The sequence below is a fragment of the Epinephelus moara genome, chromosome 6 (genome assembly GCF_006386435.1).
Source record: "Epinephelus moara isolate mb chromosome 6, YSFRI_EMoa_1.0, whole genome shotgun sequence".
In the NCBI taxonomy this organism is placed as follows: Eukaryota; Metazoa; Chordata; class Actinopteri; order Perciformes; family Serranidae; genus Epinephelus; species Epinephelus moara.
The window spans coordinates 9,708,135-9,727,047 of record NC_065511.1 but is presented as its reverse complement, the minus strand read 5'-3'; the positions used below and the strand labels follow the sequence as shown (position 1 = coordinate 9,727,047).

Below are 18,913 nucleotides of genomic sequence, written 5' to 3'. Positions count from 1 at the left end.
TCACTCCTCCGCAGTGCCACCCTCCGAATATGGTCACCTCTGGCTCCAAAAACCCAAGATGGCAACAGGCAAAATGCCGAACTGAAGGCTTCAAAATGGAAATCCACAAACTAATCGACGACATCATGGTAGCTATATGCATTATTTCATACAGCCTATAGTTTTGCAACAGTGATAGGAGAGTGCACCACAGGGCGTTTCACAGTTAAGATTTTTTTGGGGTAATTTTACCTTGATCAGATAGTGACAGTATAGACACGGACAGGAAATGATAAGAGAGAGGGGAATGAAATGCAACAAAGGTCACTAGCAGGAACAGAACCGGTCATGTTGCGGCTATATGTGTCCATCTTAACCATTAATCTGGGCACAGTTAACCACCATTCTTAATCTGGTAAGTCGTTCTTAAAACAACCCTGCACACTGAGCCAAATCCAAAAACACCTTAAATCCCAAACACCTGCACCCTTGCCGAATGTATTGCTTCATTTATCAAGTGTTAAGGTTAGCCTACGACCTTTACATGGACTAGTTCATTGTAAGGCTTTAACTCTGAATCAGCGACAGGAAGTGTTAATTGGCTCTAACAAAAACTGCAACTCCAAAAAGCCAACTGTCACTTCTTGCAGGATGGACGAGAAAACTGACAAGCTTGCTGCTGTAATGTTACCTTGTTGTTATCAGGACATTAATAAACTTAAGCTGCAGTACTATGGTATCAATTCTAGCACAATGTGAGGTGAACAACCAATAAACTAGTAATTGATGTCGAAAAATACACACAATATCAGTAAAGCAGTTATGCCACCTTTAGACCCAGAGATAAACCAACCCCAGGGAGAAAAACTGGTAAAAAGCCTGACCTGTGCCTGGTGTGTGTTCTGTGTAAATGTAAGCCAGTGAACAAAATGAGCAAATACCATGGTAACCACCTTACCCCACTCAGTCATCCCATTAACTCTAATGTGAGTGTGTGTGTGTGTGTGTGTGTGTGTGTGTGTGTGTGTGTGTGTGTGTGCATGTGTGAAATGAAAGAGCTGGTTTGAAGTATCAAATAAAATTTTACACAACAGATTGCAGTAACCTGCAAAACTGTTAAGAACCAATACAATTATGTGTGTGTGTGTGTGTGTGTGTGTGTGTGTGTGTGTGTGTGTGACTTTTTAACTTCTGAGTGTAAATCTAGTTTCATATGCAGGTTTGGCATCACACACATAAACATTCCTCTAAACGACAGTAGATGCATCTAGTAGTACATCACCTTTCAACTTTCTGACTTAAATAAACATGCCATCGTGTGAATACAGCACCAAAATCAGCCATATCAGCTGCCACCTCCTTCACTTCATAAATTCAGTCTCCAGATGTGTTTCAATACTTAGCTTTTATAATGCAAGATTATTACATTCTAAAAATTTTGTACAAATTTAGTTTGTATTATATTTGTCCACCTCCAGCACGATGTTGTCTGCAAAAACCTTGCTGGAAAACGTTCAACAGCACACACAAACACACACACATGCACACGCGCCAAGAGAATTATCCACTGCTGCAGGATGTCAGATAAAGCTACTGGTTGTATGCTGGAGGTGTGTGTGGCAGTGTCCCTTTCCTCATCATAAATGCTGCCAACATACCCAGCTCATAACACACAAACATTAGATAACAGTATGCTTGTGCACAAAGTATTATTTTGTTAGACATGAATTTTCTGTCTCTTGACTCAAAATGGCCTCTTGTGGTATTCATGCAGCTCATTTCACAACAGGAAGACACTTCTGAGTGATGTACCCTCAGGCTTACAGGACATTTGGAGCTGCTTTACGCTGACAGTATACACGGCAGAAAGATTAATACATGCTTTAAACTTGTGTCAAAATTCTTGTAACTTTGAGTCTTCTTCTGTGATTCTCAGTAAAGGAAAGATATCCTGCTGAAATATTCACTATGAGGTCATAAAAGCGGGAGTATTCACCATTTAGGAGAGATAAGTGCATGATCACCTCCACTGAACAACTTGAAATCTATTACATATTTGCCTTTATATAACCTAATGCTGTTCGCTGATAAAAATACTTGTATTCAAATAGGCCATGTAAGGTATTATGTCACAACAACCTCCAAACCAAACCGTAAATCCAATCTAATCAGCACGGCAAATCCAAATTTGTGTCCTAATCTGAGCATTTAATTGGATGGAGTCAGAAGATATCTGCAACTAGAATACTTCAGGCGGTGACAAAGACCTGTTACGTGCTCTTGGCTTGTCTCCACTTCATTAAGTTGGAGGAGGGAGGCACTGCTGAGGAGAGTGAATGAGAGGTAGAGATAAAGTCTCACAGCAGTGGAGTTCTAGGGAAGTACAGAGTGAAGGAGGAGGAGAGAGTGAGAAAGTGTGGAGTATTGTAGGGAGATCCAAACCACTTGTTATGCACATTTCCCTTTCTTTCCACCCTATTTGGGCTAAATGTGGGCTGGCATGCTATTGTCTGAGGCACACAGGGAGGTGTGTGTGCAGGGCAAATGGTGAGGGAGGGGGTTTTCAAGTGAGACACTTGTCAAGAAAATTCCTGAAAATGCCCTTATCTCACCCCAGTACTGGATTTCTTAAGAAAAAAAAAAAAAAAAATCACAGCTGACCTTGAGACTGCAAGTTGCATTTTCGCAGTGCATACCCCTGAGGTTTTCCCATCCCCTCTGAGGGGGGCAGGTGGCAGCTGCTCTGCCCCCCTCCCTGCCTCTGACTCTCCGGCAGACACAGCCAGCAGCTCCAGCCCACACTACTGCCTCTAACATTAGCAACGCTTTGAGAGGAAAAGCCATGTGGAGCTGCCCATCACCTCCAGCTACACAACACACTCAGCCCCCGTAATGATCACACTCTCCTCCTCTCTCTCTTCTATCGTGCACTCACTTCCTGCAGGGGGTTTGAAAACAGATCTGACTGTGTGTGCTGAGAAAGAAAGCAGCTAGTCTTCGAGATCACACCCCGATCAGGGATCTCCCTTGAAACCTCAAACATCACACTACATTTCTGCACTTTTTTGACTCTTATGTTTAGGCGAATGAATAAAGGGGGCATGAAGAGTTTCCCCGACATACAGAGAGCCTCACTCACTCTCTGTCAGGGAACTCATCTAAAAAGACAACTTCCCCTCTGCACAAGTATGTGACTCACGAAGTGAGAGCTCTCCTTTATCCAGCTTTAACTTACTGCACACCCCTCTGGAAGCAACCACTAGCTGCTAAAGCACACAATACACACACAAAGAGAAAACACAGGAAGCTTACCTCACTTTGTAGCAAGCCGTTCAGCAGTCCATCACCCAGCACTTTCTCTCAAGACTAAGTTTGTGGAAGCAGCAGGAGCAGCACAAGAAGAAGCAACAGGCGAGTATAAAGAAGAGCACCAGAGAGAAACAAAGATGAGAGCAAGAGAGAGGGGGGAGAGAACAGCGGAGGGGGGTAAGGAGAAGACGGACTGTGTGACTGAGACAGAGCTAACGGCAACTGACAGACTCCCAGAGACTCCTAGTCTGAGCAGGAGGTACGTTAAAAGCCCACAAACTAACTCACTCCTCTGCCCGCCTGCCTCTCCAGCTTGACGTCAGCACGGTCACATGACCTCGCTCTGGTGTGGAGGGGAAATGAAAAGGGGAGGGGAGACAGAGAGAGAGAAAGAGAGAGAGACGGAGAAGCCTGTGTTGCCTTGGTAACAGGCACACTGCACCGCAATGATTTCAATAGGTCATCTGACACACACACACACACACATACACACACATGGACACACAGATGCATGCACGCAGATTCTTACATACAAAGGAGCTGGTAAAAGACGAGCTGAGTGCTGCAGACAGACTAATGTAGAAAAGGTGAACAGAGAGGGAAGAAGAAATAAAATCAGAAGTGGTTCATACTTTGTTTTTTTTCCAGTTCACAGAAACAAATGTGATTAAAAAAGGAATGTGCACCAGACAAACTGCACTTATGAACTTGTGCTTTGACTCACTGAACCAAAATAAGCAACATGCTGTGCTATTTACACCAAGTTTGTTTTTACAACAATTTATGACCTTTGGGAGGGGCAATGATGTACAGAGATGGGTGGTTTTTATTGTGCTTTTAAGGCCTTTTTCTGTTTCTTCAGCAACAAAATTTGATTTTGTCATGATTTGGTTCTAAAGATAGAAGAGCTATGATCAGGACACATCTTTAGTTATAAGAAATGGATCTCTATGTTGTCACTCGTTAATTCCTTTAGGACTTCAGTGATTTATTCAACACATGACTAATAAAAGAACTGTATCTGTACAAAGGAGTGTGGAGAAGAAATGAATAAGAAACTTAATAACCTTCGTCATTACTTTAGGGAAGTGGGGAATACAGAAGCTCCAGTTTCAATTGCGTTTTTATTTCGTTTATATAATAATACTGTGAGACAAGCTGAAGACACACACCTCGACAAAAATATCAGATTTCAAATATAATGTGATTTACAGCGAACAGTAACAAGAAAATCAGTAATGGTGTCAATCAGGGAGGAGGGAATACGGGTTCTGTTACAATTTCTCATTAGCAGAGTGGAGACTAAATAGACACATGGTTAGCACTGTCAGAGTTAATGATGCACATCAGCCTGGACTCTTTCAGGTAGCAGTGTTTGGCAGAAAAATGTCAGAAACTTCTGTCTTCAAACAATAACAGAAATGCTACTCAAGCAGACTTGAGGCTGCAAAACTCTGCTGTGGGAAAATATTCAAAAGTAAAATAAAGCAATAGTTTGGCATTTTGGGAAATACACTTATTTGCTTTCTTCCCAGGGTGAAATTGATACCACTGTCAAGTTTGAATGCTAAATTTGAAGCTACAGGCAGCAGCCAGTTACCTTAGCTCAACATAAATACTGGAAACAGGGGGGAACAGCTAGCCTGAGTCCTTATAAAGGAAACAAAATCCACCTGCCAGCACCTCTAAAGCTCCAGTCACTGCTCCGAGCCAAGAAACAGTTAAACAAACTAGATAGAAAGTGTTCTGGTGGGCAGACTGTAACTGCTGCGCTAAGTTAGGCTAATGGGCTGCTGGTAGTTTCCAATTTCTTTCTTTAACAATGACGGTAATCTCTATAAAGAGATTCTGCAGAATCTGTAAGTAACGGGATGAGACTTTGGAATTTGAAGCCTTCTGATTTCCATCTGTAGTCTGTTTGTTTTCTGAGTAGTATTGATCAATTATGTTTGAGTTGCATGCAAACAGTGTAGAGGCCGACTCATCGGCCGATATGCAATCTTGTTAACAACTGGCCATTGTCGCACAACAATGTAGCTTTATATTAGCAATTTTTTAAAATGATCTGTATTCATATGCAGATATCTGTTTATTGTCATTGGATCAATAGCTGATGGGTTTCAAGGTTGCAATGATGGTTATTAAGTTCTATTTTAGATTGTTCCACTTTATATAGCAGCTGATTTACATAGTTTTATATACACAGTAATGGCCTTGTCATTAATTTATCTTTCCACAAGTAAGACATTTGTGAACAGGGAGAAAACCCACAGCATGTTGATATATGAGGGGCTGTCTGAAAAGTTTTCTTGCAGAAATAAAATGTATCCAATTGAGAAACTGCATCATTGATTGTAGCAGTAAATATTATGATATAGTGTTGGAGCTTTTTGTTCCTGTAAAACATTATCAGGCAAATTCACAATGCATGGATTGCGACAACTGACAGCACCATGAGTTGCATATTATTTGCAACAGCTATCTGTCCATCTTAAGGTCCAATTCACAAAAGATATTGCTGTAATGACATTACAGTGCAAACACACCAATAACGTTTTCCAGCTGAGTGCAATTTGCCCCTTTTTCATGTCTGATTGCAATTATCCCTGACTGTGGCATAGTATAAATGTTGCCTTTGCATTAGGTACGCAGTAGGCAGAACAACAGCAGAGAGATAAAGATAACGCAAACTGTAAAGTGATTCTCTTTCAAATTATCAGCTCACAAGTACACCTGGTATGACGATGCCTTCGCCTGGTTACAACCACTGCTCCGTGGTCACTGGAAATTCTGGGTGTGACACCCCTTATAAATGTGCTTCAGTTACCACCAACTCTCTAAAGATGCTACTAATTTCACTGTCAGTGTGTGTGGCTATTAGTGCCAATCTTTGCGTATTAGACAGTTTTAGCAGTGAGGCTCATTTGCATAAAAAGGGGACAATTTTGCGCTAAATGTATGCATATTGCCTCATTTAAATACGTGCAAATAACACAGGAGCACTGAGATGCTACTTGCTTGGAAGCGCAGTTAGAAGTGCATTTCACCATGTGTGGGTGCTTTGAAAATGAAAAGCTTTCTTTTTATCTTACTTAAGCAGGTTTAGTGGCCACTAAAGCCACACAATCCCTATGTGATTTTGCCGGTATTTCTTTTGGTGTTTTGATCTTCATTATTTTAAAACATATTTATTCAATCAGAGCAGGAGACCATCTTTTTGCAGGCGTGTGCACATTTAAGCACATTCAGAATTTATGCATACTCATCTGTTGAAGTGTCACCTCACCTCCACTTCCAAAATGTGCTTTGCATTATGTCAAGTTTATCTGGGGCAGGGCTTGAGTATCAGACAAAGACTGAGGGTGTGCAGTGTGGGAAGACAAACTATTTGAGGGCCAACCAAAGACCCTCTTTACCCCATTCTCCACTGACCCAAGCTGTGAGTATGAACAGCTTTGGGCTGATTACATTCATCTGAAAAGCATCTGCTGGCCAGTTGAATGGAGCGCAGTGGGGCCCAGATTAGGGTGGGGTAGTGAGGAGGGTGGAGCGAGGTCAGCCAAGTGAAAACCACTCCCCACTGGACTGCCGTGAGTAAGGGTATGTGCAGCTGAGCGAGAGGCACATGGAAAGAGACACAAGATGAAATGCCACACAGGGCAGAGAGAATCGACACAGTGCAGGGAAAAGTCATTTAATAAAGCCTGAAGCTATATATGACTGCAAAGATCCTGCTGAGGAGTAAAGCAGAGACAAGAGTGAAGGGAACAGCAAAGCACAAAGAGATCAGATGATGTAAGACACTGAAATGAGAGTCTGAGTGTCAGGTGGGTATATTGGTTGAGGGATAAATTATTTAGACTAAAGCCTGAGTCCTGGGATTAATGGGCTGACTGGTGATGCCTCAAGGTGAAACACTGTGTTTAAGATAAAGCTTGGGTTGAGGATTGTCCACCATGTTCAAAAGTTGTACTGGTACATGCTGTTTCACATGGGCTGCTTTTGAAGGTGGGATGAGATGCTGGTCATTATAATGAAGGGTTGGGGGATGATAAAGGAGACATAGCTGTTGGTACAGGAGATAAATAAACAACAGTAAAGCAGAGAGAGATTTTCATTTTTTAAACCCCCCCACAAAGATCTGATACTACAGACCACCTCATCTGACCTTCTGATAGGGCCTTTTACTGCTTTTAGATTTTCGGCACAGCACTCAAAGTCATGTAACCAGCTTCTTTGTGTGTGCGTGTGTGTGTTAGGATGTAGGGTGGGTAACCGGCACTAGAGGGAATTCCTTCCTCCTGAAGACTCAGGAAGCAACAGCATGGGCGGAAGAGAAAACAACTTCTCTTTCCGAGGCAAACCCTTTAGAAGTTGTTCCTTTGGAAAAGGAAACACCCCACACTGTCACTGTTAGAAACTCACTTCTAAATAACTCCATTCTTGTCTGCAGCAAGTTTCTAAAATCAACTGATGGTAGAAAAAAAGGTCAAGTATGAAAAAACAGACTCTCAAAAATTCCTGACATTGCAAAGGAACCCAAAACAAGCAACACTAGGAGATGACAAATGTATGCCTTTTGTTATGCTGTACACATATTTGTAAGAGTGAAAGTTGTTGTTGGGCAGTAAGACCTAAAAGCTGAAGGTTGAACTTGTATCAGAGAGCTGCCGTGTTAATCTCAGCAGCTGGCTTGGGGGTATTAGATAACAGCAGATTATAAATTGGATAATCAGATGTCAAGCAGGGAAGGTCCAGAACTCTTCTAACAAGATTTAGGTGTCTTATCCAACGAGTCAGTGAAAGCACAGAGGCATGCACACAGCCACACACAGCGATACCCTGACAATCCCGGATGACAGTGGATAGTAGTGTTTCCTTAATCATCTTAATGAATTTGAAGCAATATTTTGGGAAAAACACTGCTGGATGGAGAAATAAAAGGCTAAGCTTCAAAAAACGTGTATTTTTGTGTCTCAATTAGGATACTATGCTTGCACCATCCTGTACAGTGAGCGAGTGTGATTACAGGCTGTGATACAGGCATGATGTCAGTGATTTAACTTGATATTAACAGATTCTTTTTACATAGTTCACTCTTCAACCTCTGAGACCTAACCCTCTGATGTACTGGTTAAGCTATGGGTTCAGATGCACTGGTTTACCCCACATATCCTGTGTTCTTTTAGAGAGTTAGAAGTGCTCAAGTCCATGAACAGTTGGGCCATTATATCAGAACGTAAAGTAAGGTCAACTGTATACTCTGAACAAGCTACAAGATAAATGGCATAAAGTTTTCACGGAAAAAAAAAAAAAAAAAAAAATCATAAAAATCTATCAAGGTGCTGCTGCCACTTTTCTTCCATGATGTCAACATTAACAATTTGGTAACACCAGCTCAGGAAAGGAACAAAACAAAACATAAACCAAAACCAAAACCAAACCAAACCGAAGCAAACAAACAAAAATAAGAATAGGGCAAGTGGGGCATGCATGCGATGACTGGCAGTAGGGCGGGCCCCGCATTGCAATGCCCACTTTGTTTTTAATGCACCACATGTCTAGTCACAGACCAACACATCTATATGTATATATTTATATTTAGGGCAAGTGGGGTGTGCGGCATGGGGCCTGGGTGCCTGGAGGCAGATCCTTCGCTTCTCTTCCTCCCTTTATATTTATTTATCCCCCCCTTTTTTTTTTCATTTATTACTATCATTATGACGATGATGATGATGGCGACGATGATGATGATGATTATTATGTGTGTGTGTGTGTATGTGTATGTATATATACTTTTGTTATTATAATTATTATTATTATTTTATTTTATGTATTCATTTGTTGATGTTTTTTTATTTTTCTTTCTATTCGCTTATTTTATTTATTTGTTTACTATTATTGTTATGTATGCTGACACTCACGCACCCACGCACTCACGCACCCACGCACCCACGCACCCACAGTCACTAATTGTTGTTTCATCATGTCGTATGTCTCTTTATGTATGTATGTAGCCTTTTTTACGTGTCCTTACATGTATCTTGTATTGTTTCACAATAAAAAAACAAACAAAAACAATTTGGTAACCTGAAATGTGCTGGATCTCAACCCACAGTGCTATAGTTCGTGCTGGCTAAACCTGAATTGCTACGGAAGGTAACTAAAGCTAACAAAAGCTAACTAAAGCTAACAAAAGCTAACTGAAGGTCTGTGTTCATCCCCAGGGTCAGCTACTATTACAAATACAGTCACAAGAATATCACAAACCTGTGTGTTCAGACAGAATGCGAAGTAAACTTTACAGGCATCGTGATTGCATACAGAGTAAATGGAAAGACACAGTTTGACATGAATTGGCCCAAACTGATGTGAGGACACATCTGCACAAATAAATAACATTTAAACTTGAGAAAGAAACAACATATAACATTACATATCCTGGAACATTATGAATCTGCTCCATAACTAGGGCTGGGTACCAAACAAATTCCGTCAGTAGGCTACTACTGAGTACCAATTCATGTTAAATCAACTCAAATTCAGTACTTAAGAACGCATCTGGGCGAGAATACCAGGTTCAGACAGAAGCAAAAGCACTAAGAGCCCCTAAGTTGCCCACAAAGCCTTACATTCAGCTTCCCAGCAAGCCGAAACTATCGCAATGTTAGGTCTTTTTTTTTCAATGTAATTTTAGAAATAGCCTAGTATCACTGCTGTTTGCAACTGCGTTTTTTAAATTACATACTCGTTCCACATATTTGTTAGTTGTGTCTACACAAAGAGTGGGACAGATGAGCACAGACACACTCACACACAAACACACACTCACACACAAGCAGACAGACAAACAGAGACAGAAGACTAGCTCTACATGTGATTATAAAAGAGCAGAGAAAAAGAGAGAGACAGTGAGACTACATCACCCCTACAACTTGTTCAAACAAACATTTTTCTTATACAGAGAGAGTAAAGTACTGAAAAACGGTACTGCTGGGTAACAGTATTGGTTCAAATGTGAACAGTATCCAACCCAAGACATGAGGAAAAATGAGAAAAACTGAGGGGAAATAGCAGAACCAGAGTGTCTGGTGAGTTCTGAGTTCAATCAGAGGCTGGGCTGAACACACACAGACACACTCACAACTTCAATGTCTGTCCTTCTGGGATTCTCAGAAAGCTGCTTTGTAGCCACTTGCTGAAACTCATTCTTATCATTTCAAAGTTTCCAGTGTGAAGGTCAACAAGTGCCGATGTAGGTGTCAGATGCTCCGTTGCTTAAGAGGAACTGTTTGGAACATGGAGCATTTCTGTCAATACAGGACAGACACAGCACGTGGTGACTACAATGATGTGGCGAATGTGGTGTTGTGTGATTACAAGCATCGCCTTTCTATGTAACTGCCAATTACGACACATACAGGAATCAGCAGAAACCTGGCGGGCATACAGCAAAGTGAATTCATCTCCCACGCACCATATGGTTATGAATATAACAATGCACTGTCCTGAGAGGAGACAGAGAGGGAAAAGGACATACACATACACCCCCTACCACCACCAGACATGTAAATGTGCAACCATGCATAAACACATACTGTAGGGAACCTTGTCTAAAGAGGCTGCACTGTACAGCACAGTCCACTAAGACTACTTGTGACGACACACTCCTTTATCCCTCAGCAGCTGTAGTCAGAGAGCCTCTTACAAACAGCAGCTGTTCTTGTAGCTTTACGTCTATCAGGACAGTACAGTAGGTTAATTGACAGCTCGCTGAAATGAGTAGACAAGATTGTATAAAAACAAATCTTGTGTGTTATGTAACCGCAGTACATGAGGTGGGCGAGCCGATGCACCTCGCTGAACAGGCTAATCCAATGTACCACACCGCTTGCCAAAACGGATGACGAAAGCATCTTCTTGTTGTGTAATAAAACACGTTACAATAATGTAAATTAATACAAGGTAAAAACTGCTCAACTGCTCTTAAAGAAAAACAGGAAATAATTTATAGGAAGAAGAAGAAGAAACACTGGCTATTCACCTTTTTGTGAGATAATCTGTGTTTAAACTGAGGCTCTGAAATAGCTACACATTTTATAAGATGCCCTGAACTGACATTAAAAGTAGTATTCAAATGACTGTGATGAGGAATTACGCAGCACTCCTCTGAGCAGGTGCTACAAAGGTTGGGTACAGTTCACATCTGAACTGATACCAGAACTGGGTACAGTACCAGGAATTCCTTGACAGTGTGAAACAGTAGCGTGTACTCGGTACTTACTTTCTGTGTAATAACAAAAACTACATTTTTGTAATCAGAGGTAATCTTTTGTCTCTGACGCCAGTGTGACAGATCGACACTGCAACAATAGTTTTGGCTCACAGTGAAGCCAACGGAGCGACAGACAGAGCAGCCAACGGAGCTCAGTGGTCATCTTCCTGGCTTTGGTGATTGTCATCTCCTTGGAGTTCCTTGTCTGGCTTCCTGGCATTCTCACCCAGATGCATGGTCAGGTACTGAAATTTGGCACGGATGGATTTAACATGAATGGGCCCCCAACACTGATAAACTCTGTGTAAATTTAGTAAAGATTAAATTAAAGCATTGTGTGCATTTTAAAGTGTATTTCTAGTTTTTCTCACTCAAATATCTTATGACTGAGATCTTCTGATCCAAATCAAGGAATAAAATCTTTACTACACTTATCAATAAAAAAAGGTCTGCCTACAAAGGATAAATTAATCATTTTAATCTCCTATATATAAAATGACACCAATACCAACACACCTGACAGTGGGGAAGACATGACAAACATCATAGGAGAAAAGAAGATGGCCGATTCACTAAGGAAGAGAAGATGAAGTAAAATCACATATACCTTATATTTTAAAAACTTATTTTCCTTTCTTCTGCTTACTACTTTTTTGTTTTAGGTCATTTTGAAATGGCATACTCATATTGTGAAACCTTGCACAGCTTGCTGTGGCAACACTGAACTTAATAACAGTGATGCCAAAACAGAAAATAAATTTGATCTGAGCGAGAGACAGAAAGAGACATACTGTGGATGCATTGCCCACTGTCCTCCTCCATCTCTCGCTTCAGACTTGTTTTGTGTCACCCATGTTTGACCTTCCCGGATAGACAACCTGTTACATTGAAGGAATAAGTCCAAATTGTCAGAGCTCTGGGCAGTTGGAGGAGTTATTTTTTATTTTTTGCTGAAAGTGGTGACTGCAACATTTGTATGAGGTGATTAACTGAGGCATTCTGGCAGAAGAGAGTGGAGTAAAAATAGTTGATGCCAGTGAAAAGGCAAAGATACCATTATGAAAATTTATTTTAGCGTTAGAAACATGACTGTGTTTAATGGAAGAAATTACGCATCTACTATGTATTTGAACAGGTGCAGAAAATCTATTCATTCCAAATGTATCAAAACAACACTTAAGCCCATGACTCATTCCATCTGCCTTAAGGCCATTAAAAATCCAAACAGCAGCGGTAAAAAAAAAAAGCCACCATGACAGGTTGCTGCCCTGAAAATTATCCAGTATCTACGCACATTAGTAAAGCCACCACTGCGACCCTCAGGCTGTTATTGGTATGTGCTTGAATTGGGGTAGTCTTACATTAATGCAATTCCAGCAGTGAGGAGGATAAATACAAAACAACGTTCACAACCTTGAAGTGTCAAGGATTAAAGATGGGAGCAGACCTTCCAGATACAGATACTTACAGATACTTCAAACTCTTGACAGTCAGAAAGTAAAACACACTGAACAATAAGCCAACTGTGATTAGAGCAGCATCACTCACCAACCACCTAAAAAGTTTACAGCCATAGTCGATCTGTGAGGCTAAACTTGAGTCAGGTTTATACTGTACCTATGGCATAAGCTCTGCATAGATGTGTACCCTACTGTATGTCGTAGCCTGACATGGAACTCCCCAGAAATGTAATTACATGTCCTGGTGATGCAGATCTCCTCTTTATTTTATCGTCTGAAAAAATTTCCCTCAGTGGAAACAAATCTTTTATTTACTTTTATTTCACAGATAAGAAACATTAAATTGTGAAGACATTAAAAGCACCTACAAATTAACATTTGAATTCTTGTGTAATTTATCCTGGCTTTATATGAGTTGATGAAAAGGCCCCTAGCTGCGAGGCTAATTTATGCAATGGGACTTGCATACACGCATTTTATACTTCTGCATTGAATCGACGCCATAGCTATGGCGTAGGCTCCACGTAGAGGCTACGCCGTAACCTACGCCATAGCCTAACATGCACCTCCCCAGAATTGTAACTACGCGTCGCAGTGACGCAGACCTCCTGTCTGTGGCTGTATACTGACATCATTTCCCTCAGAGGAAACGGAGCTTGTATTAACTATTAGTTCACAGATAAGAAACTATAAATTGTGAAGACAGTAAAGCCTCCATTAAAATAGCATTTTAAATCTTGTGTGTGATCTATCCTTCAGGGATTTATACTTAGGGATCTATCCTGGCTTCATATGAGAAGAGGAAATCTCCGCTCGTCGCTAGACTAATTTATACAATGTAAAATGCCATAGGTTTGTGCTAATAACGTTAGCATTTTGTATTTGTTTGGAAAACCTGTTTAGTTTGACAATTGTTTTGTCGGTGAACCTTGTGAGTTGTAATGAAGCCAAATTGTGTGCCGTTACCTTTGTTAAATGTTGCTGTTGTCCCTGGCGTTATATGAGAAGAGGGAAAGGTCGTCAGCCGCTAAACTAATCAATATAAAGTAATGCCATAGGCTTGTGCTATTAACTTTAGCATGTTGTATTTGTATAAATAACGTGTTTAGTACAGGACAGTTGTTTTGTCAGTGAACTTTCTGAGTTGTAATGGAGCCAAACTGTGTGCCGTTACCTTTGTTAAATGCTGCTGTTGTCGCTGGTTTTATATGAAAAGATTGCTAGTTGCTAGGCTAATTTATACAATGTAAAATGCCACAGGCTTATGCTAATAATGTTAGCATGTTGTATTTGTGGGGAAAATGTGTCCGGATTAACACAAGTGTTTGTCTGTGAATGCTGCGAGTTGTAGTGAAGCTGATTTGTGTACTTGTGTTTGAAATTGTCTCTGTTAAGCCATGTTTAATGTATGTTTTGGATGTGTTTTGAATCACTTTACAGCACTTCACAGAAACCTCTGCCGCCGACTAGCATTTCGGAGGTGTAACTGCAGAGTGACACAGACACACCACCGCAGAAGTAAAAATGCTCACAGTGGCATAGGCCAGTAATATACTTGCTGCAAACAGCGCGAACGTGACCGCATCATGGCTCCCATGCGTGATCTGCGTTCGTTTGATGTGTCGGCTGCACATCTCAACGCAAGGTACCGTGACATGTAGTACGCACGATGCAATATTGACATGACCGCTAGAGGCGCTCGTGCGAAGAACACGGTGACCGTGAGATTAGACCAGACGGAGTCACTGTCGGAGCAATGGCGGAAAATTTTGAAGAGAGGCTGACAGACCTGGTGCGGAACTACCTGCATCTCCATGATGTTTCCACACCGTTACATAGTGACATAGTTCTTCTTCCTCATCAAGCATATCAAGGGCATCCATGTTTGTTTACAACACCCAGCATGCACTACCCAATTTCCGGGTTATATTTCTGTTGTCTGCTCTAAGTGGAGACTACCAGTATTGTGCATTTTGGCTGCGTAGTGCTGCAGCAAATATACACGGACAAGCTGCATTATGTATGCGTACGTTCGATCAAGTAGCAAGTCTATTATGGCCCATAGGTGACGTGCGTAGGCTACGTGCGTAGGGTCTACGCACAACCTTGTGCTAATAATGTTAGCATGTGGGGAACATGTTTAGTATTAGACAACTGTTTTGTCTGTGAACCTTGTGAGTTATTGTGGAGCTGAATTTTGTACTTTTGTTAAATGTTGTTGCTATTACACATTGTTTTAAGTGTTATATGTGTATTATTACCTTTGCAGACTACTGGTTTGATGATGTAACTGCAGACCGCAACAGACCCATCACCGCACAAGTATAAATCATAGACTGGAAACATAATGGATGTAGCTACCATGACGTCACCCACTGTTTTGTGGACTCCCTGAGTTTAGCATTTCGGCTGTCCCCATCTTGGTCTTGAATCTGACTGAGAAGCCAAGGACACTATCAACTGACAGCCTGTTACTCACAGTGGCCCGCCCTTAATTATACATAACTTTAAGCCTTAATAAAATGTTAATAGTGAGTTTGAAATAAAGTCGTAATGAAGGGGCAAACTAGCAATTAGAGACCAAAACAGTTTTTTGCAATAGGCCGTAGACATGATTTTTTCTGCTGTTAAGTTGGGCATTTTTAACATGGGGGGTCTGTGGAAACTGACTGGCTTCTGGAGCCAGCCTCTAGTGGCCATTAGAGGATCTGCAGTTTGTGGCACTTCCACGCTGGTTTCATTTTTCAGCCCTCGGGGTTGCTGCTTGGTATAAATGCACACAACGGTGAAGGCCACTTGCGTACCGTGTGGGCTCTGTATAGAGCCAACATAAAACAATAAATCAGCCTATTAATCAGTCGTTGGGCGAAATGCATAATCAGCATACTAACTTGCTCACTATGACAACACTAACACGCTGATGGCTGGCTTTTCACTCAGCCTTCAGGTGTGGAAGTTCAGAACAGCTATAAACACGTTTGATTTCCAAACTGGTTGGACAACATGTCTAATGAACTAAAGATACACAGCGCAATGATCCCAGACCAGAACTACCATATATTACCTTTTTTGTTTACTGTTCTTACAAAAGTGATGCTGATGGTCCAAATACCAGTCATGAAACTCAAACATTAAAAAAAAAATTAAAAATAATCTTACTGGACACTTGAACAAAAGTGTCTAAGCAGCATTATGGCTCTCTCATAATAATAATACTATTGCACATATGAGTCAATCTTTGAACTATCTATATTTCTTTATGATCCATAGTGTGAGAAGAAAATTATTTAGAGAGGTTATCTATTTAATCCCATTTATAGCTGGGGAGGTGGGCTGTGAACAAAGGAAATTGGGAGTGAAAAAAAAGGTTTGTTATACAATCTGCAAGTGTCTCAAGAGTTACTCAACAGCATTACAACCCACTCTATCCTCTGTGATTCAGGAGCTATAAACAGAAGCCAGAAGAAAAGATGGATGACCAGTCTGTCCCATCTATTCTTCTTTATGGCAGACGGCAAGCTCGATGCAGAGAGAGGATTATCCAGTGCCCACTGTCTCAGTCTCTCTCTTATCAGAAAGCAGCAGGTTGGAAGTCAGGAGCAAGAAAATGACACATCACCACCTCCCCTATGAGTCATGCTCTGGTCCTCTGCTCACTATTGCTGATACACACATGCACACAGACACACAATGAATACACACATACAGACCCATCTTACACACACACACACACATGCTCCCACACATGCATCAATAATATTCAAACAGAAATAGAGCTGTTGTCTTTGCATATTGATGACTGTCTACTGGCATGGAGGGGATGGACAGATGCAGCTCGCCTATCAAATGTCAGACACAGATTCCTGGAGCAGCTCACAGCAGCAGCCGTGACATTTTTATTTTTACTGGCCAACCACTTCCTGTGAGTCACAGTTTTTCCAACTTTGGACAATTCACTTGCTACATTAATACATAGGTAATAATAAGCAGCTGATTGTGTTTTTGGATCGAAGATTTTTTTGGACAGTGTGGATGACGGTCTGGATAATCATGTTGAAGAATTTGTCAATTAATCGATAAGTTGATCACAAAAAAATAATCTGTGATTTTTTTTGTTTTTGTTGCTGGTGTATCCTGCTTTTCTTTGTCATATATCAACTGAATATCTTTGTGTTTTGGACTGTTGGGAACAAGACAAGACAATTTGAGATATCACCTTGTGCCCTGGAATAATGCGACAAGCTTTTTTTTTTTTTTTTTACATTTCTTTTGACATTTTATAGACTACAATTAACAAAAAAAACATACAAGCAAATAAACCCATCAACAACTAGATAAATTAATAATGAAAATAATCATTTGCTGCAGCCCTTATTGGCATGAATGGCCTATGTGTATTCAGCAACTAAGCATTAGGCTAGAGTGTGTTAACACATTGTGGTTCGTCTCATCGGTACACAGTATGGATGCAGGTTTTTATCACAGTATGATAAAGATTGTCAAGGTGTTTATACTGTCTATATATACATACACTGTTGTGCTGTCAGTGGTAACTGTGTGGCCTTATTATTATTAGAGCAGTTATTCAAATACATAATACAAACTGATAAAGCTACGCTGCCCTCATCAGAAATGGAAATCACTTCAGTAAAGGTTTAGAGGAATGGATGTCAATTTCTAAGGGACTAAGATGCAAGGAAAAGGCACAAGTGAGGGGAACATGGATGTAATTAAGGGAACTGGGATGTACCCACTGCTTAAAATTAAGGGGTCAAAAGCCATAAAGTTTTGAAATTGGTATATTTAATAAAGAAAACCCAAAGGTTTAATATTCATATAATAACAGCACTTGTATAGCCAGTGAAAAAGCTATTTAAATGGAATATAATATAATATAATATAATATAATATAATATAATATAATATATTAATAATGGAAGAACCATGCGCTACTTTGGTTCTGATGCCCCCACCTCTCTGTCTGTAGTCACCTCTCTGTAGCCTCACTCAGTGTCTCGCCCACAGTACTATCTGGTTGGTTACACATCATGAGTGATAGCCTATCAACCCTGAAGGCTGCCGTGCCACAGATGGACATATGAAGGCAGACTGAGGCTGCTCCAGTGAGCAAGCGGAGCTGTGTGTCAGATGTAAGGCAGCAGATATTACTGAAGTTGTAGTAAACATCACAGTCTTATGCCCTGAATTTGCAAAAACACCAGGTGTTTTCTCTGGTAACTGTCTGCCGTTTGTAACAGTAGTTACTAGATGCAACTAAAACATTTAGTTATGTTAGCATATGGTTGGATAGAGCTACATTACTGATTGTGGCTTGCAACTGCTATATAAAAGCAGCGCTATTGTCTGTAGAAACATGTTTGTTTTGAGAGCCGGTGTATCATGCTAATAGCAACGTAGTAAAGTAGCCAACTAATTATTACCCTTGTATTATTGTTTCAGATTTGAACTGAGTGAAGTCTTCTATTTCAGGAAAGCTTTGAGATAAGTGGATGTCATCTTAAGGAAGTTCAAATGTCCCAGTGAAAGCAAGTGACCTGAAGTGTGACTATGTGAGGCTGAGTTGCAGTCGGCCCTTGTTTTATACAGCGGGCCTCTCAACTGGACAAGCTGCAGCTGTCCCTTAGTCTGAGAGCCTTGAAGGCCTGTTAATGTGTGTGTGTGTGTGTGTGTGTGCGTGTGTTTATGGGTGACGACACAGAGGGAGCATGTGTATATCAAAGAGCAAAGGATGTCCAGGCCATTTATCTCTTTTAATGTTAGTAACACAAACAGGCACAAACGCGCACACACATATTTTTGTCCCTGATTTATGAGTACATGAGTGGGTAAGTGTGTATGTGCGACTGTGTCTAATGGCCTGTGTTGGGGG

At 40.8% G+C, this 18,913-nt stretch overlaps 1 protein-coding gene across 2 annotated transcripts in view; it reads right to left on the bottom strand.

Moving 5' to 3' along the window:
• LOC126391404 (neurocalcin-delta A) overlaps positions 1-18,913 on the bottom strand; it is a 90,647-nt gene that overhangs the window by 50,878 nt on the left and 20,856 nt on the right. Inside the window, exon 1 of one of the 2 annotated variants that reach the window (XM_050046148.1) lies at positions 3,292-3,579. The exons of the other annotated variant lie outside the window; for it this stretch is intronic. The gene's annotated coding sequence lies outside the window, so the exon portion shown is untranslated. Of the gene's footprint in view, positions 1-3,291; positions 3,580-18,913 lie in introns of those variants that run through there. 2 annotated transcript variants of the gene reach the window in all.